Source organism: Pholcus phalangioides, unplaced genomic scaffold (assembly GCF_987345545.1).
Source record: "Pholcus phalangioides strain wild (caught in Gottingen) unplaced genomic scaffold, Ppha-v1.0 ptg000022l_1, whole genome shotgun sequence".
NCBI classification, from domain to species: Eukaryota; Metazoa; Arthropoda; class Arachnida; order Araneae; family Pholcidae; genus Pholcus; species Pholcus phalangioides.
Window position 1 is genome coordinate 36,986,321 of NW_028301615.1, and position 24,050 is coordinate 37,010,370.

A 24,050-nucleotide genomic window follows, 5' to 3' on the forward strand; every position below is an offset into this window, starting at 1 on the left:
AACGAGAAATGTAAAGATGTCACGCGAATTGCCGAGGTTTTTCTAGAAGGTTTATTTTTACTTATATAGTGGCGTCGCCAGGAGAGAACGAGAGCAGTTTTAAAATCTTAGTCGGAAGGCAAGGTCTGATCTGTAGATTGCGCTCGCTATTTTTAAGTGACGTTCCGTCAATATCTCTGCTTGTAAATATGTAAAAATAGCTGTTCCGTGGAATAAATCTGTGACGTTCTGCATTTTGTTTCATCCTCTGTTCATTTCAAGGAATTGTGTGAGACACTATTCGCAACAATACACAGGATATATATATATATATTTTAGTATAGAAAAAGAATTATATGCTTAGAACTTTATCATTAAAATATAATAAGTCTTTTAAATTAGGACAATAAGAGTATGCATTTTCACGATTTGCAAAAAAACATTGCGGATTGGCAACTGCTGAACTTAAATAGTGATTTCCAACGTTGATGTTAAGATATCCATAAGGCTCATTCAACACCACCTATAGAACAAAGCCTCCGCACGAAGCTCGTGTCGTCTCTGAGGAAGGCCATTTCACCTATTGACATTGGATATAGCAGGCCGACGCATGCGATATCTTTACCTTCTTTTGCAGAATATCCAATTGCAATACGAGAAATGGCCTTCATTGACGTCACAAGCTTCGTGCGGAGGTCTTGTTATATAGGTGGTGTTGGCTAATTGGGCAAATTGTTTACGCTCATGTTGCGTTAGAACATTATCATCTTTATACAGCATAGATATACAGATAATATGAAAAATAATTTGATGAACACAAAAATTACCGAATGCAGTGCAATACTTTACTAATTGTAAATATTACATGTGCTCAGGGCCGGAACGTGGGGGAGGGAGAGGGCGATTGCCCCTGGATGAAAAATTTAGGGGCGGCAAGTTTTAGGGGCAAAACAAAGAACATTATATTATGTTCATTATATAAAATTAACGCATTTTATATTGGTGGGGGTGGGGGGGGGGGTGGCCAAAATCATAATTATGGCCCTGCATGTACTCGACTACATATTATCACCGATAGATGGTGGTATATGTTTGGAAATCTGTTCCCCCCAAAATATCCGATCACGTCCCGATATCCGATTACCCCCGACTTTCCTGAGGTCACCAAGAGAAAGTATTAGTAGTATCAATATTCGTGGAAATATTTCAATTCAAAAATAATCACAGAAAAGAAGGGAAAGAAAAATATAATGTGAGGTTCGCAATTGGTTTTTGCGGTTCTTTCGTTCATTTTCAGCGATTTCCGAAACAAAATATCTCGGCGAATATTGAACTCAGAAACGTTGGGGTTCAGGAGAGACAGGGCTGCAACTTTCTAGTTGGATTTTTTAAATATAGGGTACCCGTATTATATACCACATAATCGCATGCGATATGAATGTCGTACCTTGAATCTAAACGTTATTCCTTATTTTACAACTGTAAATATACCTCTAGGATCAACGGTTCGCCAGTAATTCGCAGCCAAGGAACTTATTAACCAAGGAACTTAACTTTATCTACAGGGTTATCACCCTGTAGATAAATTATGTTAAATTATATTTATTATCTTGATGAATTCGTATTATTTTTGGACCGGAATGTAAAGAATGACTTTAGAATCACTGAAATAATCGAAATAGGGGATTCATTATATCCTTAGCTGTAAGATTAAAATGATCAAAATGAAATAATGCGTACAAAAAAAAAGCTCTGGGGCAAAAAACCCCCAATAATCTAAGAGAACGGAATCCTGATCGAAGACAGAGCGCTTTCACTGCCAGACTTCACGAGACCATTGCATTTTTACAAACCGTTTGTTATGTCGAAGTCAAATCGCTTTTCTTAGAGGCGTTTCATTGCTTCTTCATAGATCATTTTTATGAAGAAGCAATTTCTTCTTCTTTTGTTCATTGCTTCTTATTAGATCTTCAGTGTTTGAAGATGATGAGATTCCTGCGTAAAACTGTGAACGTGGGACGTAGGTTCGATTCCCCGTAGAGGCAATTGAATTCTATTTTTACCTGAATTCATCTTCATATAAACGAGTCGTTAAAACCCTCGCATGACTAGCGGAGAGTGACATACACACACGCACACACATCTTCAGATAAGTCGCCGTCTGGTGGCAAAAATGTCAGCATATATGAGCTACTAGCTGCGTTAGTTCTGACTGACTATGTGCGACCCCGTTGAGTGCATACGAGCTTTAGGGAAAGAGGTCCGCCACTTCTATAGCGTAGTGGTCTAGCGCGCTCACCAGGCATGCGAGAGGACGCTCGATTCCACCGTAGAGGCAGTTGAATTTTCTTTCGTAAATTCATCTTCTCCCATCAGCCAGTTGTTAAAACTTTTCCTATGAACTGCGAATAACTGGGCGCGTCGTCTGGTTTTATTCGTCGTCTTCTTACGGAATTCATTCCTGCAAATCTCAACGGGCAGAGCTCAATTATGGAGCCAGAAAACCACCACGGACGCAAACAAAGAATACATTAATGATAACAAACATAGTAATCTTAAAGTAGGGTTGGACAAATCCCAGGGGCCAGGTCACCACCGTGACTAAAAAATTGGTATTAACGCCTAACATTTTCTTTGTGTAGGCTACCAAGTTGGCTGAGAGCAGCGCAAAATGTTTGGAATTTATAACAGCATGTCTGCCAACATGAAACAAGGGTTACTTCGCCATGAAAATGTCAAAAGAAGCATTATTTTGGATCTTTTTCTCCGGGTTCAGACTAGTTCTGGCGCCTCGATATTTTTGCTATTTGTCCATCACTCACTAGCATCAAAGCTACATATTACAATGGAAAAAAAAACCGATCATATAAACCACACATAATACAAAAATAAAGACATATAATAGAATTACAATCAAATAACTATTTCTATACAAAAAAAAGAACAAAACCCCCGTTAATAAATACAACGGAAATAGAATGAATTAAGCAAAAATACGACTCGATATTCAAGATGAGAAAAAAAAAAATTAATGTGATAACAAACAGAAGATAAGAATAGCAAACATGATATGTGTTTTGCTTTCAGAAATATTGCCAGACAAACAAATATAAAAATCAATATCAATACCTTGGTGGAATTATAATCTCATATATGATTAATACTTAGGAAGAATTCGACCACACGAATATATTTTTTGTTCATAGTATTTTTATTAAGTGTTGATTATATCGAATTGGAGAAATTGGACCTTTTTCGTTCCAATTTATACGGTGGGGGGTGGGGGGGGGGTGGGAGGAATGAATTCAGAAACTTTTCTTTTACGTGAAATCTTTCTCCTGGAAAATCAAGAAACGCAGCAGCTGTTTTCTCAGCCCTCGTTGTGATAATGATCATTTCTAGACGTGTCTTTTTCCCAAATTTGAAGGGACATTAACTTTAAAACTTTACACGCTCTTTTAGACGTGATTTCCGCGTTATGTTCGTATCGTTAGTTGCACTCGGGTGCTTTTGTGAGTTTCGTTCACGATCTGCTGAAATGTTAGGCTGGTTCCACATCGGAGAAATTAAGGAAAACTTTAATTGTACATATGACGCGGAGAACTACTTAATCATCTGAGGGTGTCTGGAAATAGATTGTTTTTGACACTCACTTAGAACATCAACACGGATTTGAATTTTCATTAATTCGGTAATTAACTCTGATCTCTATAAAAACATTGAAAATTTTTTAATAAAATCAAATAAAATTGTTTTATTTCTTCTTTTCTGACATTTATCTGCTATTTGTCACCACCCGCTATTATGTTTTTATGACTTTTCATCAACATTCTCATTTTTTTTAACACCATTATTTTAGGTTGTTCATAACAATTATTCATCGCTGTATATCATTACTGCAAAATCTGCAATTTTGAACCGATCTCTCTCTCTCTCTCTCTCGCTGCATATGCAGGATGTTCTGTTAATGGATCGACAAACTCAGAAGGTTGTTAGTAGGCATCAAGAGGGAACAAAAATTGCAATGGAACTTGGTGTCGCAAACCACGTTGAGAGGGTGAAAATTACGGAAAATGCACGCAGGTTCCGACGTCACGCTAGAACGACAAAAAGTACAATAATAACTACGAAAAGATTTATTTGATTAATTATTGCAAGAGTTGTTGGGAGTGGCGGCAGCTGACTTTATTGCACAGTCTATAACGACGTAAAAACGATTCCCGGACGCGATCGAAGATACCAGGTATGCTTTTGATGTCTGACGCAGCAACGACAATCCGCGCTATGAGATCCTCTGGAATTCTTCCATTTGAGGAGTGCGAACATTGTGCGGTCTCCCTGCATCACGCTATGATGCGTGGAAGGTCCCCGTCTCCCGTAGTAGACGATCGATCAACGCTAAGTTAGTATGATGAGGACAACTCTTCATCGGATATTGCTGTTGGCACATCCGCTGTGCTAAGCCCCTATTGCCATCTCTCGACCGTAAATCAACTGCATAGCAGCGTATTCCTCGTTCGTGTAGTCACCAATCACGATGCTCATTGAAACAGACAACCAATTGTTACATGTGCTTACTATTGCAATAGCGCTAATTTACGTCGTCCGTCGTGCGTAATCCTACCCCAGCGCATGCGTTTCACGACGCTGCTTACGTCAGATATGGTGAGCGAACCCACGAACGCACTCAGCGATCGACTGCCATCCACCTTTCGTCTCCTCTGAACTCAGAGCCTGCATGCGTTTTTTCACGATTTTCACCCTCTCAACGTGGTTTGCGACACCAAGTTCCATTGTAATTTTTGTTCCTCTTGTTGCCTATTAACAACTCTCTGAGTTTGTCGGTTCATTAACAGAACACCCTGTATATGAAAACTTCACATATATACGACCAAATTTTGCATATATATACGAAACTCGGTCCGACTTGTACGATATGTTACTTTTATCTGTCAGAGCTTGGCAAATGCCCGAAATGGGCAAAAATCTGTCGAGCAACAATAGTTTCTGAGCCTCAACAATGACTTTTGGAATGTTTACTTTGGTTACCGTGGTTCCCTGGCAATGCGTTTTAGACATGCATATGCCTTTACAATAATTTGTCACTTCTTTAAGGCTGCCAATATATATATTATAATTTTCTCCTTTATAATGGTTTATCACATTTTGAATCTTCTCAGAAATTGAAAAAAAGGTCGGCAGCGCCGGGTGTCAATAGCTTGTCACCAATATTTCTTGTTGTTTATACTACTGTTCAGCACCAATATTTATCGTTCGTTGCACCAGTGTTCTTCAACCTTTTCACACAACTACTACTAAACCACACATACACCCCGTCCATATTTCTCTATGGAATCTCTAACGAATGAGTACATGTTGGAATGTATGTACATATTGTATGTGTTTTGAATGAAACATGAAGAGTTTGTTTCTGTATAATGCTTGTTATAATGCTGCTATTGCCATCGGTCTCTCTGGGCGGTCACTGTCATGCGGTCATGTCTGTCTGTCTGCCATCTATTTGCGAGTTATGAGTGAATTGTAATGATTGTATATTTGTATCATTTTTTTGTAGGCGTTTAACGAGGAGATCGGCTCGCATACGAAGTTGGGAACCACAGATAATCCAACTTTAATCGACCACCGCTGTGGTGCCATGAGATTCGAACCCCTCGTCCTCGCGATGCGAGTCCGTCATCATCACCACTCGACCATCGCAACGGTATCCTTTTCGTACTTGCGGCCAGTGAAATTAAGTGCACAATTTCGCGGACTGGCATTAATAAGAGAAGTTTTTTCCAATCCCGAGAAAAAAATAATGATATAGGAGAAAAATTTCCCTAATTGTTGGCTTATCATACATTTGTCCATCTGGGACTTGTTATGCCACCTGTCGAATAAAAAAAAAACTATTCGTTCAAATTCGTTGTTTGTTTAAAACCGGTATGCAGCATCAAAATGAACAATGCAGGGTTTGATGCAACATGTTGTTCATTTTCATGCTGTACCGGTTTAAATTCTGTTCATCCCAATACTGGTTGATACATTTTTATGTTCGCCGTAGAGCTTTTGTTTCATTATTTATTCAGTGTATATATTATTGAATAAAAAATTACTTTATCTTATCGGTTTGTCGAATTTATAAACACAATTGGAACGAACTGGCACTAGGATATTTTGTTTCATATATTTTTCATTTCCTGTAGATGGCGGCAGGGCCCCTAGTGTAATAATAATAATAATAATAATATGCTGTAATAATTATACGCGGATGAAATAACGTTGGAATCCTTCTGATAACTATCAAATAAATACGAAATCACACTCTTACAATTCCGCAAGTAAAATTATTTGTTCGTTTGAAACCGATGCTGCGTCAAAATGAACAACATATGATATGATACCGAATATCGTTCATTTTAATACTGCACACGGGTGCAACATTTTACTTGTTACTATGTTTTTATGGTTGTCCTAGAATTTCAGCGAGAGAGAGACATTATTAGGCTGAGACTTCTGCTGCCATCTATCCAGTTAAAACATAACTGTTTGTTACATTTTTCAAATAAAGCAAGCTTTTACTTTTAAAACCGGCGTGCAGCATGGAAATGAATATATTGTTATGGTACTGATAATTGTTTATGTTTATGCCGTACACTGGTGCCAATTTTATGCACCGTAACAACAGTTACTATATTTTCATCTTTTTCGCAGAATTTCAGCATTTAGTTTTTTAGTGTACCGAATTACAGCTTCTTGGTAGTGGTGCTGATTCTTTGTTGGAAAAAAAGTATATAAGTTGTTTTTGTGATTATAAGCGCTGCATTAAGTTGCATTCGAGATTTCCCTGTTTGATTTTTATTACCATTTTTGAAATTACAATTTTTTTTCCAAGCATGAATAGAAATTCCAAAAGCATCCTTCTCAACTTGCAACAAAGCCACTCCCCTAATCATGTAATGCAGTGTTTTTTAATCTGTGGTCGACGGAGCTCCGACGATTCTTGGGTACTTTGTGAGGGACCGCGGGATCTCTCTCTCTCTTATTTTAATTTACTACCATAGCATGAATGGCAGACACAATTGTGATTTGTTCCATTTTGTATATGACATGCAAATTATAAAAAATCAATACATTTTGGATTTTATGGTAAGAGTGGTGCCGAAATTGACCTCCTCACGCTACAAGGACCGTTGAATATTGTCCGGCACTACAGGGCATCCGCGGAACATTAGGGTCCGTGGTGCATTGATCTTCACTACCGGGGGTCTGCGACACAAAAGACGTAGGGAAACACAGATGTAGTGGCTTTAACAATTTGGAGAACTGTTTCGGGGACCGGCAGGATATTTCCCCGGGTCGGCACTGGTCTGCGGACCAGCGGTTGAGGAGAACTGGGTTGTACCACTGTTTATCAACGCTGTATTTATCATTGTTTATTATGTTCTTCTAACCACTGTTTATCCATTCTCGATCACTTTTGATCGTTGTTCTTAACGAGTCTTGATTACTGTTTGTCAATCTTGATCATTTTTGATCAAGTTAATTTAGTTAGTTTATTTATTTTCAAGCAAAAACAATTTCTAAATCTAAAGCTCTTGTTAAAATTCTTTAAAAATCACTTTAATCGTAAATTAACAAAGTAATATCAACACTGAAACATGACATTTTTGAAAAAATATCTCGATATTAGCTTCGCTCGTTGTACGAACGGTTCTTACAGGAGATTAAAAGTGACGGTCAATTTAATGATACAAAGAAGACACGTAAGGTAATTACAAGAAGGTTTTAAAAAATACCAAAGTATGGGGGAAAATAATATCACAAAATTACCGGAGTATAATTTTCTCTAAAAAGTCGAGATGTCTTTTATAAACTGCATTAAACTCTTGGATGTTTTGGCCGAAACTTAACTTTTGTTTTTCCAATAAATTTCTCAAACTCTTCCGTAAGTTTTCTTAAAAGATTTCTTTTCATTGCAAGGTTTTCCGCAAGAAGAAATTTTTAAGCGGTAAATAACTGCAAATACTTTTGCCAGAATTTTCAAAAACTTGTTTGAGTTTGTAAAAATTAATATAGCATCGAATATTGTGGAAAAAAAGGAAAAAAAATAAATGAATGTAATCTAACACCGAAAATGTCGTAACTTTTCCCGCCAAGATCGAAGCGAAAATAATAAGGATCGTTATTTTCATTTTACTTTTAATGAAAAAAAATAAACTGAAGTAAAGAAAAATCAATTACAGTTTTCCATGTTATGAACATCATTTATTTTTTGTGATGTTTCACTTCTTGCGTGAAATTTTATAATTTTTTTCTCGTATCGATGATTATCGATTATAAGCCGATTTTGCGATTTGATTGGTGCTAAACTTTCCCCTCCTTACCACCAACAACATAGACATAGGGGTATTACCAGGCCCATCTCTTCAACTTTTTCCAAGGAAGGGGGGGGGGAGGGTAGGCAAAGAACATATACTCAATATATATATATGTTACTCCCAAAGCCCGAAATTGGCCAATTCACGACGCGGTCGGCCACTTCTCGAATTGACAAATTTCGTTAAATATTGACCCGTCTAATTCGGACGTTGGTCGGCCAGTTCGCGAAGTGGCCGGTGATCACTAGCCAAAGGCAAAAAATAAAAGACATGATTCGGGATCATCGTCCAGTTGGCGTATTTTCTTCGCGGTAATTGTCCATGTTAGTTGTGGCAACCCATCAAACCGAATACACAATGCGGTAATCATTTTCTTCCTATAAAATTTTGTGGAAAAAAGTATACATTTATATAATTATTTTTATAGTTTTTTTCTCAAATTTCATTTCTTTTCCTCTCCTCACATTGAGCTAATTTAATACAGCTGCTACATATAGATACGTATCACATGTTGGCGATTAAAAAAATGGATTTGGCTCCTAACGGGCCTTTTTACATCAGCACATCGAGCTTTAGCCAAGCCATATACTTACTTGCTTTGAACGTGGAGAAATAATTTAATACAACAGACTTTGCTCTTTTTTTTCTGTTATTCCCCCTCTCCACGCGCAAACCGGTTGCGATAGCAGCGCTAAAGCTTTCGCTATACAAAGTCTAAAAGAAGCAATGATGCGCACAACCATTGGCGGGTCGCCCAGTTTTAATTCCATCTAGTGTGTGTGTTGCTTTGCTGCGAAATCCACTGAATGAAATCCTATGGAAATAATATTGTTTATCAATTGTAAATTTCTATAGGCCCCTCCAAAGCTTTGCTGAAATCATGTAATTTCTGGTAAGGAATATGGCATAAAATTCACAAAATGCCAAAACTCGGTAAACTTTGGTTGTAAAATTGGAAGTTTCATTTTTATTCAGCGCATGAAGAATTATTATTTTTTTTTTTTTGCACCTGTAAGCGAATTCTAAGATGCTGGGTGACGACAACATTTGAAATCTTCTTTGCAATTGGAAGTTTCTTCTATGACCAACCGTGTAGAGTTAGCTGTTGGAAAACAGTAAGAGTGGACACCATGTACAGCAGGGGTGGCAAACCCGCGGCAAGCGTGCCACAAGTGGCACGCCATGGTATCAGGATTGGCACGCGAACGCTTTTCAAAAATTAAATCTTTTTTTTTTAAACATCACATACAAATCGCTCGCCTATCATTACTTTTCAAAATTATCCACGGCTATTTCAACATTGACATTAACCACATTCTAATCAAATCTTCAAATTTTTCCAATACATTCAATCACTCCCAAAAATTGAAGCCTTTTTTTAGCATCGCTAGGTCATGGGAAAAAAAACCCTAAAAAAACAGCTGATGGGTGGAACTGGTACGAGCGACTTCGATGGAAGTATGCAGATGAGACAGTTAGTTATAAGAACTTGCGCTCCTAATTCGCAACCAGTTCACCGTTGTAAACTGTGTATGTAGACCTGCTGAATTCTGCCGCTGCTGCATTTGTGACTCGGTTGCACTGTGTCATTCCCTGTGGTCAAGTGGAACACATACTGTAGTAATAAACAATTTGGAGGCATTCTGTTCGTTATTTGCGTATCTTTTCTTAGACTTGTGTACGTCAGCGCCATCAGTCGGCTGTTTCTGAGTTATCTTTTTCCCCGTCTTAAAAAAATTCCCGTGACTTAGCGATGCTAACCCTGCAAACCGTTTTTTATTTCGGTTATTTTTCCGGTTTTTATTCATTTTTAAAGTTTTTCTACGGACTTTATTGCCCACCCTGTAGCACGAGAAAAAGTTTTAAAATTTTAAAGCTGTTATTAATTACTGATTCTACTAAAAATAATCAAATACGGGATTTGGAAAGAAGCACCAGTGAATATTTTATAGGGAAACGTATACATTAGTTAAATGTAGGACAATCCCGTATATACGCGACGTCTTGCACCACGTATAGAAATAAAAGTAAAGAGAAGATGAGATAAAATATGAGGGAATGGAAAAGCAAAATACTGAATGGTATATACACAGGAGATAACCGGAGCGGAAATGATAGTAGATAAACATTCGAGTGCTGTAATATTTGAAAACGATACAGGCATTGGATATTTGCATGGACAGATTGTTTTCATACAAAACACAAAGGCAGAGAATTCAGGAGATGCAGAATGGATCAGATATTGAAAATATATTTCTATTGATAAAAATAGTTGAAGGAATTGTTTAGGAACCTTCAGTATCTCCGTTTACACCCGCACTTTTCCATACGCGAATCACAGATACAAGACACGAATACCATCTAGAAAAACATTGAAAATTATTGATAAAATAACTGCTCCCATCAAAAATAACTACATCTTATATAAGAGTTTGATACACGCATATAGGGTTGGCAAGAAGTCGCGCGCAGTGTTTTCACTGTTGGCAACGAGGCAAGTAAAAGTGACTACGACCACGTGTATTTTGAGGTGTCTTAAGAAAGCGTCATTTTTGATAATATTTTCGATGTCTCCCACTTATTACTTAAAATATGAGTTTGTCACATTAGTATGAAATTTTTCTGCAGAGAAATCTTAATTTTTTGTCGGTAGAAGATAGATGACAACTTTATCTTTTTAATGCCTTCGCTTTTACAAGCGATTGGCAAGAAATTTGGATGATGAATATGGAACCTTGATCTAACCTAATCGCGCGTTAGAAACGGGAAAAGAAGGAAAAAACTAATAAAAGAGTAAAACAGTTTAATAGATAATTAGATAAGATAGCAGATACAAAGTATATTTCTTTTCACCCTCACGCTACATATTCTCGTTTACTCTTGCATATATAGTAGAAAGATACATCACATGTAGTAAATATAACCAAAATAAAGCAATCCAATACAAAACATATATCACGAAAGAATTAATACTTAATGCACTGTGTATAAGGATATAATAATAACCCCGGAGGTAAGCTATTCCATTTATTGACAACCCCATTACAGTGAAAAATTCCCTGCGACAGCACAACCTGGAAATTTCCCTTTTTTAAACGATACTGGTGTCCTCTTGTCGAAGCGGATGATTGACGGTGCATTGTGACATGGCCCATGCCATCCGTCCCGTTTAAAATTTCAATGAACACTTCGATCATATCCCCGACACATGCGTTCCTCCAATCTAAACATATCAAAGAAATCAGGTTTTTCTTCATAGTTCAAGCTTTGTGTTCCAACAAGAGCACGTGTAGCTCTTCTCTGTAGCCCCCATCAAGGAAGTAGTCCCCAAAATCCTTGCGGCACACTTTAGTCCAGGACGATCTGAGCCCAGAAAAAGCGGAAGAATGACTTTAGAATAAATCACTCTTTGCGTGAATAACGCGAAGAGACCTTTTTTAGAATGAAACCAAGCATTCTATTCGATTTTTAATGAATAACATTCGCTTTCGAACAGCGTGGTAACGCTAGAATTCAACTCTATCTCCTAGTGTTGCTATCTACGAGTGATTTAGAATAGCCATATACAAGGCTGCGTTGTGCTAAGATAAATTCAAACTCTTGTACGCACACAACTGTATACAATGCAAGTTCTATCATTCAAAAAAAGGAGTGAAATCGAATGGAGTGAATGAAGTGGAACTGAAGAAAGTTAAGGCCGTCTAGCTCAAAAAAGCTTTAATTACAGGGACAAGGTCTTGAAATCACAGAAAAACACGTAAAAACAAACTAAACTCCATAATAATAATAACAATTAAAAAAAAACACTATTTTCTCAACAAGTTTGTCCAATCAAACGGGGAGTCTGTAGGTGTCGCTGTGACAATCCTATGTGGTTGTAGCATCATCGCACCTTATACTATGTCGATGTGACGTCAAAGCTGGTGTTGCATAAAAGTGCGGTTGACGACTCTTCTCCTCACCCTTTTTCGTATATATATATTCAACTTTTAACTTTTAATATTATGTATTGTTATTCGTTTTAAGCTATATAGTTTTTCAACATGTTAACCAGCTTGTCCTAAAGTTCTGTTTTTAATAAATTAATCGTTCAATTTATCAAGATGTGGAGTAGTGGAAGTTAATTGGTGTAAGACGAGTAAATTAATAATTGTTATCACCATGCTGTTCTAAATAGCAATGATTTCTTGAGGCCACATCCATGCCGGTAAAAGTCCATCGGCCTAGTCTACGAGAAATCCTACAATGGATAAAGAGTTCAGTATGAAATACGTATGTATGAAGCGGTGGCATGAAAAATGTTATACTTACGAAATTACGAATGCAATAAGAATACAAATACACGGCTACAACAGGTAATACCCAACGAGGTGGCGCAAAAGAGATGCTCATTTACGATGACATTCGTTTGCGACAACTACGAAATCCTTTGGAAATATTATTAGTATTTTTTACACATATCAGAAAAAACGGAAAAGATTCTCACGCATTAATCGTTTTTTTAAAGACATCCATACCTGCTCTGTTTAAAAAGCTACTGCTTTATACTCTCGTACAGTTACTCTTGATTTGATGAACTATGTTTCGCCTAATTTTTGAGACTTTATCACTTCAAGTTCCGCGTTTGTATAGTCAAATATCTACCCAAATCCTCTTAGGTATGTTTGTGGTCTACATTTCCCCCCACACAGGCCCGTTATTTAGGAGGGGGGGGGGGCAACACCCCCCCGGCTTTTGAAAATACACTAAAAATGGTATATATATATATATATATATATACATACATTGTGTGCAAGTGCTTTGACTCCCCTGCCCCACCCTGGAAAAAGTTGAAATGTCGGCTCTGCCCCCACATTATCAATAAAATGGCGTCATTCAGAAGATCGAGCTATTTTCGACTCGGTGATGGATACTATACCATCCACTTTGAAATATACAGATGTACTATGTTAGTATCCTAATTGCTTGTTACATTTCGTAAAAAACGGAATTTTGAAAGTTCCACCATTTAACGGATTTGGGAAGAATCTCATCGCTAGTTGTCCCTCATCGAAGGAAAGATTCACTCTCTTATTACGATTTCGTGAATCTTTTCATTAGCGGTTAGTTCGTTTTGCGAAACTCCGTGAGATTTTCTGATGTTTGGGATCTCTTAAGAGAGAATCTAATTCAATTTTGAAGGAAAAGATAATAACTAAAGCTAAAGCATTTTGAACGTTACTGAAAGTAGCAGTTAATTCTAACACAACGAACACGATTGCGATGAGACGTCTTGTAACAGACAAGTACTGTATCCAGCATATTATTTGTCTAATATTTCTGTAAACATAGTGAAATTAAGCGTGGAGACGGTGTGTGTGTGTAGCCTTCCCACCACGAATAAACTTAGTATAAACTTCCTTGGGATAAATAGAAATACAGCGGGATGTGAGAATTTGAGCTCCAGCTCACATCTAATGGTACATAAAGTTTTCCAACAAAAACACCGCACTTAGAACACAGAACGTCCGCCGCAATTTGGAAGTACGACAACAATTTAGTTACGTTGAGAATATGTCTGATAAAGATACCAAATAATCATTTCTTCATCGGAAATACAAGCCATATATTACCAGCCTTTCACCAACACACCTCGCTTATCACTAGATAAACAAATACCGCACCTCACAAGAAGTAGAATCGTATATGGCGGTTCCCGCCGTATACGATGGTTAAATGAAAATACAAACAGAGAATCTACGAACACAAAAAAATGAAGATGCCAAACAATGTGGTAAGAAATAAACAGAAAAAAAAAACCGTAAAAGAAAACTGTGGATTCAAAAGAAAACAAAATGCATGTAGTAAATATAGATAAGGATCGAAATTCTGAAAGGAAGCATATACACTGCTCAAAACAATTAGGGGAGCACATGGTTTTAACAAAATTACGCAAAGATGTATACCGATAAGTAACATAAAATAAATCATCCATAATTTAAAGCCTAGCAGGAAACGGAAGAAGAAAACTTCATATGCAAATCAAAGTTCATGACGTCAAAAACCAGAAAAAGGAGATAAGGGCAGAAATCGGGATGTTGCAGAAACGTCTGTTTTACTGCCGTAACTGTGAAATTCGATTGCGCAGTATTTTTTTTTTGAGACAAGGTGACTTGAGGATGTCTCAACAACGTGATTTACCGGAATCCATGGCATGGCGTGTTATAGGCAGACTGGAATCCGGGCAAACACAACGTAGTGTCGCGGACGCTGTTGGAGTCGCCAGAAGTGTTGTTGCAAGGCTGTGGAATCGATTCCAAGAAACAGGAAATGTTAGACGTCGACCAGGGCAAGGTCGGCCACGCGCCACTACAGCAACTGATGAACGGTATATACGGTTAACAGCCCGTCGAAACAGAACAGAGATTGCTACGCAGCTGCAAAGACGGTTGCTCTTGGCAACAGGACGAAGGGTGTCCAGCCAAACAGTACGTAATCGGTTTCATGAGGGAGGGCTCTATGCACGTAGGCCAATGGTCTGCATTCCGTTGACCCCACGCCACCGTGCGGCCCGAAGAAGATGGGCTGCTGAACATCGAGATTGGGAGCAACATGATTGGAGCCAAGTGCTGTTTACAGACGAGTCCCGATTCAGTCTGGATTGTGACACCCGACGTGTTCTGGTATGGAGGGACAGGGACACTCGAAATAACCCCGCATTCGTTCGTGAAAGGTCACAATACAGACGAGCTGGTTGGATGGTATGGGGTGGAATCAGCATAGGCGGACGTACGGACCTGCATATCATTCGGAATGGCACTTTGACGCCCCGAAGGTATGCAGACGAGATACTGCGACCTCATGTCATCCCTTACGCTGTAGCCATTGGAGATTCCTTTGTTTTCCAGGATGATAATGCCCGACTGCATAAGCTCGTCTGGTGGAGAACATGCTTGAAGCTGAAACAATACAGCGTATGGAATGGCCAGCGTGCTCTCCTGACCTGAATCCAATCGAGCATGTTTGGGACATGCTCGGACGACGCATTGCTGCGCGACCAAGGCCGCCTGTTACTGTCCGAGACTTGCAGATTGCACTTCTTGAGGAGTGGAACACTATTCCCCAAAGTCTGATCGATAACCTCATCGCATCCATGGCAAACAGGTGTGCAGCAGTCTTAGCTGTTTGAGGAGACCACACGCCCTATTAAAACTCATGTATCATGTCTAAACAGTATATTTTTTTATCGTTTACATGTAACCAAATTGTTGCCCTGATTCATCTTTTCATGGTTTTTGCATATTTTCAAAGAATTAAATCTTAATTCCAAATTTTTTTACGTCTTTTTTCTGTATTTCGCATTGATACGCGTGTACTATCCATTGTATGCCAATACGTGGCTGTCTCGCACGGTTTTCTTCACTTTTTTGCTTGCTCCCCTAATTGTTTTGAGCAGTGTACTAATCGATAACAACAAAGACATAAGAAATTGAAAAACTGAGAAATAGATTTAAACATTAATTACCATCTATAAATCGTTATTTCATTATATTTTCAGTTGACCAACTTAATATTCCATTAGCAATTTAATCAAAGAGAACATATATTTATATGAACACTATGTCGAGCATTGATGAATCGACGTTCCAAGTTTTCAATCACACAGGAGAAACAGTTGTATCTTGACCATAGAAACCCGTGAAAAAGTTTTAATAGTGTTGCATTCGCTAGCTGATATTGTTTGGAATGCAAGAGATCAGAAATGCGTACCTCAAAACTGAACTTTGTTTCAGTTTTTTGTCTGAAACCTTGACGAACATTTTGTAAAATTGCCCCATGGTTTTGCCGTATTTCTTTTACAAATTTAGTGATTTGCACCATGTAATTATAATCTATACAATAACCTCATAATAACTGCTCAATCATACTAATCACTGTGAATAATAAAGATAGTAATATTTTTCTCAAATGAAAGACCACATCTTGACACACTAGAAATCTTAAATTTTTTCTAGTTTACCTCGTTAATACTCAACTCAAACTAATTTTTAATACTTTTTTGCTTTTAAATAAAATTAATAATGGAGTTATACACTTCTCTCCTACGAAACTTCACTATCAATCCCAATCTCTGTTCTTCCAGCAACTATTGGTTATGATCTGGTAAAATTTGTGAATAAAAATCATAAATTTGGCAAATGTAGGAAAATGCGTCGAAAAAAATCGACGCCTGTCTCTAATGTTATATTTCCATTAGAGACAGGTGTCGGTGGTTCAGTGGCAAAATTATCACCTATTAAGTAGGAGAAACGAGTTGGTTTCCCGGACAATACAGATTTATGTTTCGGAGGAACACGTGTAGCTTTTCACAAAAATGTCTGATGAATCATGGGTTTTCAATTATTTTATGTGAATGATGCTATTAGTGAACTTCATGTGTTACGTTAACGTCACCGCGGCGCCCCGGTGGTTCAGTGGCAGAATTCTCGCCTTCTAAATAATAAAGATAATGGACGAGAATCGAGTTCGATTCCCGGCCGGTGCAACTGTTTGTTTCGGAGGAGCACGTGTATCTTTTCGCAATAATGTCTGGGGAATCGTCGGATTTAAATTATCCTATATCAATGATGGTATTAGTGAGCTTCATGTGTTACGTTAACTCCATCACAGCACACCGGTGGTTCAGTGGTAGAATACTCGCCTTCAAAATGGGAGACCCGGGTTCGATTCCCGGCCGGTGCAACTGTTTGTTTCGGAGGAGCACGTGCAGTTTTTCGCAGTAATGTCTGGAGAATTGTCTGTTTTTAATTATCCCATATGAATGATGCTATTAGTGAGCTTCATGTGTTACGTTAACTCCAGCACCGGTGGTTCAGTGGCAGAATTCTCGCCTTCCAAGTGGGAGACCCGGGTTCGATTCCCGTCCGGTGCAACTGTTTGTTTCGGGGGAGCACTTGCAGTTTTTCGCAATAATGTCTGGGGAATTGTCGGTTTTTAAATTATCCTATATGAATGATGGTGATAATGAGCTTCATGTGTTACGTTAGCTCCATCGCAGCGCACCGGTGGTTCTGTGGCAGAATTCTCCCCTTCCAAGTGGGAGACTCAGGTTCAATTCCCGGTCGGTGCAACTGTTCGTTTAGGAGGTGCACGTGCAGCTTTTCGCAATAATGTCTGAGAAATTGTCGGTTTTTAATTATCCCATATGAATGATGCTATTAGTGAGCTTCATGTGTTACGTTAACTCCACCACCGCGCACCGGTGGTTCAGTGGCAGAATTCTTGCCTTCTAAGTGGGAGACCCGGGTTCGATTCCCGGTCGGTGCCACTGTTTGTTTAGGAGGAGCACGTGCAGTTTTTCGCAATAATGTCTGGGGAATTGTCGGTTTTAAATTATCCCATATGAATGATGCTATTAGTGAGCTTCATGTGTTACGTTAACGCCATCACCGCGCACCGGTGGTTCAGTGGCAGAATTCTTGCCTTCTAAGTGGGAGACCCGGGTTCGATTCCCGGTCGGTGCCACTGTTTGTTTAGGAGGAGCACGTGCAGTTTTTCGCAATAATGTCTGGGGAATTGTCGGTTTTAAATTATCCCATATGAATGATGCTATTAGTGAGCTTCATGTGTTACGTTAACTCCATCACCGCGCACCGGTGGTTCAGTGGCAGAATTCTCGCCTTCCAAGTGGGAGACTCAGGTTCGATTCCCGGCCGGTGCAACTGTTTGTTTAGGAGGAGCACGTGCAGTTTTTCGCAATAATGTCTGGGGAATTGTCGGTTTTTAATTATCCCATATGAATGATGCTATTAGTGAGCTTCATGTGTTACGTTAACTCCACCACCGCGCACCGGTGGTTCAGTGGCAGAATTCTCGCCTTCCAAGTGGGAGACTCAGGTTCGATTCCCGGCCGGTGCAACTGTTTGTTTAGGAGGAGCACGTGCTGTTTTTCGCAATAATGTCTGGGGAATTGTCGGTTTTAAATTATCCCATATGAATGATGGTATTAGTGAGCTTCATGTGTTACGTTAACTCCATCACAGCGCACCGGTGGATCAGTGGCAGAATTCTCGCCTTCCAAGTGGTAGACTCAGGTTCGATTCCCGGTCGGTGCAACTGTTTGTTTAGGAGGAGCACGTGCAGCTTTTCGCAATAATGTCTGGGGAATTGTCGGTTTTAAATTATCCCATATGAATGATGCTATTAGTGAGCTTCATGTGTTACGTTAACTCCATCACAGCGCACCGGTGGTTCAGTGGCAGAATTCTCGCCTTCCAAGTGGGAGACTCGGGTTCGATTCCCGGCCGGTGCAACTGTTTGTTTAGGAGGAGCATGTGCAGCTTTTCTCAATAATGTCCGGGGAATTGCCGGTTTTTAACTAATCCTATATGAATGATGGTATTAATGAGCTTCATGTGTTACGTTAACTCCACCAACGCAGACCGGTGGTTCAGTGGCAGAATTCTCGCCTTCCATGTGGGAGACCCGGGTTCGACTCCCGGTCGGAGTAACTGTTTGTTTAGGAGGAGCACGTGCAGCTTTTCGCAATAATGTCTGGGAAATTGTCGGTTTTTAAATTATCCTATATGAATGATGGTATTAATGAGCTTCATGAGTTACGTAAGCTCTATCACAGGGCACCGGCAGAATTCTCGCCTTCCAAGTGGGAAACCCGGTTTGGATTCCCAGCCGGTGCAACTGTTTGTTTAGGAGGAGCACGTGCAGCTTTTCTCAATAATGTCTGGGGAATTGTCGGTTTTAAATTATCCCATATGAATGATGCTATTAGTGAGCTTCATGTGTTACGTTAGCTCCACCACCACGTACCGGTTTTTCAGAGGCAGAATTCTCGCCTTCCAAGTGGGAAACACTGGTTCAATTCCCGGCCAGCGCAACTGTTTGTTTCAGAGGAGCACGTGTAGCCTTTCTCAATAATGTCTGGGGAATCGTCAGTTTTAAATTATCCTATATGAATGATGGTATTAGTGAGCTTCATGTGTTACGTTAACTCCACCACCGCACACCGGTGGTTCAGTGGCAGAATACTCGCCTTCCAATTGGGAGACGCGGGTTCGATTCCCGGCCGGGGCAACTGTTTGTTTCGGAGGAGCACGTGCAGCTTTTCGCAATAATGTCTGGGGAATTGTCGGTTTTTAAATTATCCTGTATGAATGATGGTAATAATGAGCTTCATGTGTTACGTTAACTCTATTATATCGCACCGGTGGTTCAGTGGCAGAATACTCGCCTTCCAAGTTGGAGACCCGGGTTCGATTCCCGGCCGGTGCAACTGTTTGTTTAGGAGGAGCACGTGCAGCTTTATTCAATAATGTCTGGGGAATTGTCGGTTTTTAAATTATCCTATATGAATGATGGTAATAAGGAGCTTCATGTGTTACGTTAACTCCATTACATCGCACCGGTGGTTCAGTGGCAGAATTCTCGCCTTCCAAGTGGGAGACTCGGGTTCGATTCCCGGCCGGGGCAACTGTTTGTTTCGGAGGAGCACGTGCAGCTTTTCGCAATAATGTCTGGGGAATTGTCGGTTTTTAAATTATCCTGTATGAATGATGGTAATAATGAGCTTCATGTGTTACGTTAACTCTATTATATCGCACCGGTGGTTCAGTGGCAGAATCCTCGCCTTCCAAGTTGGGGACCCGGGTTCGATTCCCGCTGGTGCAACTGCTTGTTTCGGAGGAGCACGTGCAGCATTTCGCAATAATGTCTAGGGAATTGTCGGTTTCTAAATTATCCTATATGAATGATGGTATTAATGAACTTCATGTGTTACGTTGGCTCTATTACAGTGCACCGGTGGTTCAGTGGCAGAATTCTCGCCTTCCAAGTGGGAGACCCGGGTTCGATTCCCGGCCGGTGCATCTGCTTGTTTCGGAGGAACACGTGCAGCTTTTCGCAATAATGTCTAGGGGATTGTCGGTTTTTAAATTATCCCATATGAATGATGCTATTAGTGAGCTTCATGTGTTACGTTAACTCCATCACAGCGCACCGGTGGTTCAGTGGCAGAATTCTCGCCTTCCAAGTGGGAGACTCGGGTTCGATTCCCGGCCGGTGCAACTGTTTGTTTAGGAGGAGCATGTGCAGCTTTTCTCAATAATGTCCGGGGAATTGCCGGTTTTTAACTAATCCTATATGAATGATGGTATTAATGAGCTTCATGTGTTACGTTAACTCCACCAACGCAGACCGGTGGTTCAGTGGCAGAATTCTCGCCTTCCATGTGGGAGACCCGGGTTCGACTCCCGGTCGGAGTAACTGTTTGTTTAGGAGGAGCACGTGCAGCTTTTCGCAATAATGTCTGGGAAATTGTCGGTTTTTAAATTATCCTATATGAATGATGGTATTAATGAGCTTCATGAGTTACGTAAGCTCTATCACAGGGCACCGGCAGAATTCTCGCCTTCCAAGTGGGAAACCCGGTTTGGATTCCCAGCCGGTGCAACTGTTTGTTTAGGAGGAGCACGTGCAGCTTTTCTCAATAATGTCTGGGGAATTGTCGGTTTTAAATTATCCCATATGAATGATGCTATTAGTGAGCTTCATGTGTTACGTTAGCTCCACCACCACGTACCGGTTTTTCAGAGGCAGAATTCTCGCCTTCCAAGTGGGAAACACTGGTTCAATTCCCGGCCAGCGCAACTGTTTGTTTCAGAGGAGCACGTGTAGCCTTTCTCAATAATGTCTGGGGAATCGTCAGTTTTAAATTATCCTATATGAATGATGGTATTAGTGAGCTTCATGTGTTACGTTAACTCCACCACCGCACACCGGTGGTTCAGTGGCAGAATACTCGCCTTCCAATTGGGAGACGCGGGTTCGATTCCCGGCCGGGGCAACTGTTTGTTTCGGAGGAGCACGTGCAGCTTTTCGCAATAATGTCTGGGGAATTGTCGGTTTTTAAATTATCCTGTATGAATGATGGTAATAATGAGCTTCATGTGTTACGTTAACTCTATTATATCGCACCGGTGGTTCAGTGGCAGAATCCTCGCCTTCCAAGTTGGAGACCCGGGTTCGATTCCCGGCCGGTGCAACTGTTTGTTTAGGAGGAGCACGTGCAGCTTTATTCAATAATGTCTGGGGAATTGTCGGTTTTTAAATTATCCTATATGAATGATGGTAATAATGAGCTTCATGTGTTACGTTAACTCCATTACATCGCACCGGTGGTTCAGTGGCAGAATTCTCGCCTTCGAAGTGGGAGACTCGGGTTCGATTCCCGGCCGGGGCAACTGTTTGTTTCGGAGGAGCACGTGCATTTTTTCGCAATAATGTCTGGGGAATCGTCGATTTTAAATTATCCCATATGAATGATGCTATTAGTGAGCTTGATGTGTTACGTTAGCTCCGCCACCGCGCACCGGTGGTTCAGTGGCAGAATTCTCGCCTTCCAAGTGGGAGACCCGGGTTCGATTCCCGCTGGTGCAACTGCTTGTTTCGGAGGAGCACGTGCAGCATTTCGCAATAATGTCTAGGGAATTGTCGGTTTCTAAATTATCCTATATGAATGATGGTATTAATGAACTTCATGTGTTACGTTGGCTCTATTACAGTGCACCGGTGGTTCAGTGGCAGAATTCTCGCCTTCCAAGTGGGAGACCCGGGTTCGATTCCCGGCCGGTGCATCTGCTTGTTTCGGAGGAACACGTGCAGCTTTTCGCAATAATGTCTAGGGGATTGTCGGTTTTTGAATTATCCCATATGAATGATGCTATTAGTGAGCTTCATGTGTTACGTTAACTCTACCGCCGGTGGTTGAGTGGCAGAAAACTCGCCTACCAAGTGGGAGACCCGGGTTCGATTCCCGGCCGGTGCAACTGTTTGTTTAGTGCGAGACCTTGCATCTTTTCTCAATAATGTCTGGGGAATTCTCGGTTTTAAATTATCCCATATGAATGATGGTAATAATGAGCTTCATGTGTTACGTTAACTCCACCGCCGCAGACCGGTGGTTCAGTGGCAGAATTCTCGCCTTCCAAGTGGGAAACACGGGTTCGATTCCCGGCCAGCGCAACTGTTTGTTTCAGAGGAGCACGTGCAGCTTTTCGCAATAATGTCTGGGGAATTGTCGGTTTTTGAATTATCCTATATGAATGATGGTAATAATGAGCTTCATGTGTTACGTTAACTCCATTATATCGCACCGGTGGTTCAGTGGCAGAATTCTCGCCTTCCAAGTGGGAGACCCGGGTTCGATTCCCGCTGGTGCAACTGCTTGTTTCGGAGGAGCACGTGCAGCATTTCGCAATAATGTCTAGGGAATTGTCGGTTTCTAAATTATCCTATATGAATGATGGTATTAATGAACTTCATGTGTTACGTTGGCTCTATTACAGTGCACCGGTGGTTCAGTGGCAGAATTCTCGCCTTCCAAGTGGGAGACCCGGGTTCGATTCCCGGCCGGTGCATCTGCTTGTTTCGGAGGAACACGTGCAGCTTTTCGCAATAATGTCTAGGGGATTGTCGGTTTTTGAATTATCCCATATGAATGATGCTATTAGTGAGCTTCATGTGTTACGTTAACTCTACCGCCGGTGGTTGAGTGGCAGAAAACTCGCCTACCAAGTGGGAGACCCGGGTTCGATTCCCGGCCGGTGCAACTGTTTGTTTAGTGCGAGACCTTGCATCTTTTCTCAATAATGTCTGGGGAATTCTCGGTTTTAAATTATCCCATATGAATGATGGTAATAATGAGCTTCATGTGTTACGTTAACTCCACCGCCGCAGACCGGTGGTTCAGTGGCAGAATTCTCGCCTTCCAAGTGGGAAACACGGGTTCGATTCCCGGCCAGCGCAACTGTTTGTTTCAGAGGAGCACGTGCAGCTTTTCGCAATAATGTCTGGGGAATTGTCGGTTTTTGAATTATCCTATATGAATGATGGTAATAATGAGCTTCATGTGTTACGTTAACTCCATTATATCGCACCGGTGGTTCAGTGGCAGAATTCTCGCCTTCCAAGTGGGAGACTCGGGTTCGATTCCCGGCCGGTGCAACTGTTTGTTTCGAAGGCGCACGTGCAACTTTTCGCAATAATGTCTGGGGAATTGTTGGTTTTTAAATTATTCTATATGAATGATGGTATTAATGAGCTTCATGTGTTAAGTTAGCTCAATCACAGCGCACCGGTGGTTCTGTGGCAGAATTCTCGCCTTCACAGTGGGAGACCCGGGTTCGATTCCCGGCCGGTGCAACTGTTTGTTTCGGAGGAGCACGTGCAGCTTTTCGCAATAATGTCTGGGGAATTGTCGGTTTTTAAATTATTCTATATGTATGATGGTATTAATGAGCTTCATGTGTTACGTTAGCGCTATCACAGCGCACCGGTGGTTCAGTGGCGAAATTCTCGCCTTCCAAGTGGGAGACCCGGGTTCGATTCCGGGCCGGTGCAACTGTTTGTTTCGGAGGAGCACGTGCAGCTTTTCGCAATAATGTCTGGGGAATTGTCGGTTTTTAAATTATCCTATATGAATGATGGTAATAATGAGCTTCATGTGTTACGTTAGCTCCACCACCGCGCACCGGTAGTTCAGTGGCAGAATTCTCGCCATCCAAGTGGGAGACCCGGTTTCGATTCCTGGCCGATGCAACTGTTTGTTTCGGAGGAGCACGTGCAGCTTTTCGCAGTAATGTCTGGGGAATTGTCGGTTTTTAAATTATCCTATATGAATGATGGTAATAATGAGCT

At 40.6% G+C, this 24,050-nt stretch overlaps 17 non-coding genes across 17 annotated transcripts; all 17 read left to right on the forward strand.

Annotated features, from left to right (window-relative positions):
* Positions 1 to 17,200: 17,200 nt before the first annotated feature.
* Positions 17,201 to 17,271, forward strand: TRNAG-UCC (transfer RNA glycine (anticodon UCC)). The gene has a single exon. It is a non-coding gene; the product is annotated as a tRNA-Gly (tRNA).
* A 324-nt stretch (positions 17,272 to 17,595) lies between these two features.
* TRNAR-UCU (transfer RNA arginine (anticodon UCU)) lies at positions 17,596 to 17,666 on the forward strand. The gene has a single exon. It is a non-coding gene; the product is annotated as a tRNA-Arg (tRNA).
* Positions 17,667 to 17,792: 126 nt separating this feature from the next.
* Positions 17,793 to 17,863, forward strand: TRNAR-UCU (transfer RNA arginine (anticodon UCU)). The gene has a single exon. It is a non-coding gene; the product is annotated as a tRNA-Arg (tRNA).
* A 126-nt stretch (positions 17,864 to 17,989) lies between these two features.
* TRNAG-UCC (transfer RNA glycine (anticodon UCC)) lies at positions 17,990 to 18,060 on the forward strand. Its single transcript has one exon. It is a non-coding gene; the product is annotated as a tRNA-Gly (tRNA).
* A 126-nt stretch (positions 18,061 to 18,186) lies between these two features.
* TRNAG-UCC (transfer RNA glycine (anticodon UCC)) lies at positions 18,187 to 18,257 on the forward strand. Its single transcript has one exon. It is a non-coding gene; the product is annotated as a tRNA-Gly (tRNA).
* Positions 18,258 to 18,580: 323 nt separating this feature from the next.
* On the forward strand, positions 18,581 to 18,651 carry TRNAG-UCC (transfer RNA glycine (anticodon UCC)). Its single transcript has one exon. It is a non-coding gene; the product is annotated as a tRNA-Gly (tRNA).
* A 906-nt stretch (positions 18,652 to 19,557) lies between these two features.
* On the forward strand, positions 19,558 to 19,628 carry TRNAG-UCC (transfer RNA glycine (anticodon UCC)). Its single transcript has one exon. It is a non-coding gene; the product is annotated as a tRNA-Gly (tRNA).
* A 127-nt stretch (positions 19,629 to 19,755) lies between these two features.
* TRNAG-UCC (transfer RNA glycine (anticodon UCC)) lies at positions 19,756 to 19,826 on the forward strand. The gene has a single exon. It is a non-coding gene; the product is annotated as a tRNA-Gly (tRNA).
* A 324-nt stretch (positions 19,827 to 20,150) lies between these two features.
* Positions 20,151 to 20,221, forward strand: TRNAG-UCC (transfer RNA glycine (anticodon UCC)). The gene has a single exon. It is a non-coding gene; the product is annotated as a tRNA-Gly (tRNA).
* A 127-nt stretch (positions 20,222 to 20,348) lies between these two features.
* Positions 20,349 to 20,419, forward strand: TRNAG-UCC (transfer RNA glycine (anticodon UCC)). The gene has a single exon. It is a non-coding gene; the product is annotated as a tRNA-Gly (tRNA).
* Positions 20,420 to 21,325: 906 nt separating this feature from the next.
* On the forward strand, positions 21,326 to 21,396 carry TRNAG-UCC (transfer RNA glycine (anticodon UCC)). The gene has a single exon. It is a non-coding gene; the product is annotated as a tRNA-Gly (tRNA).
* A 127-nt stretch (positions 21,397 to 21,523) lies between these two features.
* Positions 21,524 to 21,594, forward strand: TRNAR-UCG (transfer RNA arginine (anticodon UCG)). The gene has a single exon. It is a non-coding gene; the product is annotated as a tRNA-Arg (tRNA).
* Positions 21,595 to 21,720: 126 nt separating this feature from the next.
* On the forward strand, positions 21,721 to 21,790 carry TRNAG-UCC (transfer RNA glycine (anticodon UCC)). Its single transcript has one exon. It is a non-coding gene; the product is annotated as a tRNA-Gly (tRNA).
* Positions 21,791 to 21,917: 127 nt separating this feature from the next.
* Positions 21,918 to 21,988, forward strand: TRNAG-UCC (transfer RNA glycine (anticodon UCC)). Its single transcript has one exon. It is a non-coding gene; the product is annotated as a tRNA-Gly (tRNA).
* A 515-nt stretch (positions 21,989 to 22,503) lies between these two features.
* Positions 22,504 to 22,573, forward strand: TRNAG-UCC (transfer RNA glycine (anticodon UCC)). Its single transcript has one exon. It is a non-coding gene; the product is annotated as a tRNA-Gly (tRNA).
* A 127-nt stretch (positions 22,574 to 22,700) lies between these two features.
* Positions 22,701 to 22,771, forward strand: TRNAG-UCC (transfer RNA glycine (anticodon UCC)). The gene has a single exon. It is a non-coding gene; the product is annotated as a tRNA-Gly (tRNA).
* Positions 22,772 to 23,286: 515 nt separating this feature from the next.
* On the forward strand, positions 23,287 to 23,357 carry TRNAG-UCC (transfer RNA glycine (anticodon UCC)). The gene has a single exon. It is a non-coding gene; the product is annotated as a tRNA-Gly (tRNA).
* Positions 23,358 to 24,050: the final 693 nt, after the last annotated feature.